Below are 3,416 nucleotides of genomic sequence, written 5' to 3'. Positions count from 1 at the left end.
TGGGTGCTAATTTATACATTCTGAAAGGCGAGACGGTACAGGAATCGGAAGCATCTGTTGCTTCGAATAGTTCAAGTGATAAAGTTGCTATGACATGGCATCAAAAGCTTGGACACATGTCTGAACAAGGTATGAAGATTCTTGTTGAAAGAAATCTTATTCCTGGTCTTACAAAGGTATCACTACCTTTCTGTGAGCATTGTGTAATCAGCAAGCAGCATCGCCTGAAGTTTAACACATCAAATTCTAGAAGTAAATTGATTCTAGAATTGGTTCACTCTGATGTGTGGCAAGCACCAGTTCAATCCCTAGGAGGAGCAAAGTATTTTGTATCATTTATTGATGATTACACTAGGAGATGTTGGGTGTACCGAATCAAGAGAAAGGCGGATGTGTTTGAAGTTTTCAAAATTTACAAAGCGCGGGTTGAAATTGAATCTGGTAAAAAGATCAAGTGTTTAAGGACTGATAATGGAGGAGAATACACTGGTGATGAATTTAATAAGTTCTGCAAACAAGAAGGTATCAAAAGGCAGTTCACGACGGCATACACTCCTCAACAAAACGGAGTGGCAGAGCGGATGAACAGAACCTTATTAGATAGAACAAGGGCAATGTTGTCAACTGCAAGCTTGGGAAAATCATTCTGGGAAGAAGCAGTAAGTACTGCCTGTTACGTGATAAATCGGTCACCATCAACTGCAATTGAGTTGAAATCGCCGATGGAAATGTGGACTGAAAAACCAGTTAATTATTCTGACCTTCATATATTTGGAAGTCCTGTGTACGCAATGTACAATTCTCAAGAAACGACAAAGTTGGATCCGAAGTCCAGAAAGTGTTTGTTCTTGGGGTATGTTGATGGAGTTAAGGGGTATCGCTTGTGGGACCTCACTGCCCACAAAGTAGTCATCAGCAGAGATGTTGTCTTTACAGAAGACAAAGATCTTGAAGATGTTAGCACTTCAAAAGAAACTATACCTATACAGGTTGGAAATGAATTTCATAAAGATTCTTCTGAAGCAGTACCAGAGCACGATGAAAATCAAGTAGTCGTTGATGAAACTCCAGCGACTCGTATTTCTAATCGGGAACGGAAACGTCCAGGGTGGCACTCGGATTATATTATGGAAAGCAATGTTGCATATTGTCTTCTAACAGAGGAATGAGAGCCAACAACTCTTCGCGAGGCACTGAATCATTCAGATGCATCTCAGTGGATGACGGCTATGCAGGAAGAAATTGAAGCTCTTCATAAACATGGGAACTTGTGCCATTGCCGAAAGGTAGAAAACCTATTGGAAATAAATGGGTGTATAAGATCAAGCGAAATGGCGATGATCAAGTGGAGCGGTATCGTGCAAGACTGGTGGTTAAAGGATATGCTCAGAAAGAAGGTACGGACTTTAATGAAATATTTTCTCCTGTGGTTCGACTTACAACAATTCGAGTAGTTCTAGCGATGTGTGCTACATTTGATTTGCATCTAGAGCAGCTAGATGTGAAAACTGCATTTCTTCATGGAAATCTTGAAGAAGAAATTTATATGCTTCAACCAGAAGGTTTTGAACTACAAGGAAAAAAGAACTTGGTTTGCAGGTTAAAGAAATCTCTGTATGGTCTCAAACAGGCGCCGAGATGTTGGTACAAGAGATTTGATTCTTTCATAATGAGCCTTGAATATAACAGACTTTATGCAGACCCTTGTGCATATTTCAAGAGGTTTGGGGACAATGATTTTGTCATTTTGCTGTTATATGTAGACGACATGTTGGTTGCAGGCCCCAACAAAGATCGTATTAATAAGCTGAAGGCTCAATTGGCTAGGGAGTTTGAAATGAAAGACTTGGGTGCTGCAAACAAGATTCTAGGGATGCAAATTCACCGAGACAGAGATAATAGGAAGATTTGGCTTTCTCAAAAGAATTATTTGAAGAAAGTCTTGCAGCGCTTCAATATGCAAGATAGTAAGCCAATCTCAACCCCACTTCCTACTAATCTCAAGTTATCCTCCGTTATGTGTCCTAGCAGTGAATACGAGAGGAAAGAGATGTCTCGCGTACCGTATGCATCAGCAGTGAGAAGTTTAATGTTCACAATGATATGTACAAGACCAGACATTGCACATGCAGTGGGAGTAGTTAGTCGGTACATGGCGAATCCTGGTAAAGAGCATTGGAATGCGGTAAAAAGGATCCTTAAATATATCAAGGGAACCTTAGATGTTGCATTATGTTATGGGGAACCGAAATTTATTGTCAAAGGGTATGTTGATTCAGATTATGCAGGTGATATCGATAAAAGTAAATCTACCACTGCATATGTTTTCACACTTTGTGGTGGAATAGTAAGCTAGGTTTCAAAACTGCAGTCAGTTGTGGCGACGTCAACAACAGAGGCAGAATATGTAGCAGCTACTCAAGCTACTAAAGAGGCAGTATGGTTGAAGATGTTGTTGGAGGAACTCGGACACAAACAAAAGAATATCACTCTATTTTGTGACAACCAGAGTGCCTTGCATCTTGCAAGGAATCCGGCATTTCATTCAAAGACAAAGCATATACGAGTTCAGTATCACTTCGTTCGTGAGAAAGTGGAAGAAGGAACCGTGGATATGCAGAAAATTCATACTGACGACAATGTGGCCGATTTTCTAACAAAGTCAATCAACCGTGACAAGTTTATTTGGTGTCGTTCCTCATGCGGCCTAGCGGAAACGTAAGCAACATCATTGGCAAGGAAGGATTATCGTGTGAAGATTGATTAAGCTTCAATCGAATCTTCAAGTGGGAGATTGTTGAAATATTCAAGTGAACAAGTGGTGGATGGTAGGTGGCTAACTTGTGAAGACTTTTATTTGGCAACTACACCAACCAAGTTTGAATCAATTTGCTATGTGTTTGGTGCCTACAATTTGAGAAATACAAATTAGACTTTTGGATCAAGCATTCACAATCTCACCAACCTTCATTTGAGTAGTATAAATAGAGCTCAACTTATGCTCATTTAATCATCCCAAAATTACAAGTTTACTTGTATACTAAAAGAGTTAAATAGAGAGTTTGTGAGTTTAGTCTCTTAATTACAAGAGATATAAAAGATTTGTACTTATCCTTGTAATTAGAGAGAAGTGTAATTCCTATTATTCTTATTAGTGAAACGTTTTTTTCCTTGCCCTCGGTTTTTACCCTTTTGGGGTTTTCCACGTTAAATCTCGGTGTCCTATTATTGTCATTATTTCGAGTATTACTTGCGGTTTGCTATAATTCGGTATCGCTTTTCTCAACAGTGTGTCCCTTGAGTTATTTGAAAATGTGTTGTGATCTACATGTCATTGCCACATCTTAACATATATAATGAACACAAGCATAAACCAAATGAGAAGTGTAGAGTTATACCTTACATAAAATCTCAAT

This window comes from Rutidosis leptorrhynchoides, chromosome 5, assembly GCF_046630445.1.
Source record: "Rutidosis leptorrhynchoides isolate AG116_Rl617_1_P2 chromosome 5, CSIRO_AGI_Rlap_v1, whole genome shotgun sequence".
NCBI lineage: Eukaryota > Viridiplantae > Streptophyta > Magnoliopsida > Asterales > Asteraceae > Rutidosis > Rutidosis leptorrhynchoides.
The sequence above is the reverse complement of the archived record's forward strand: the minus strand, read 5'-3'. Positions refer to the sequence as shown.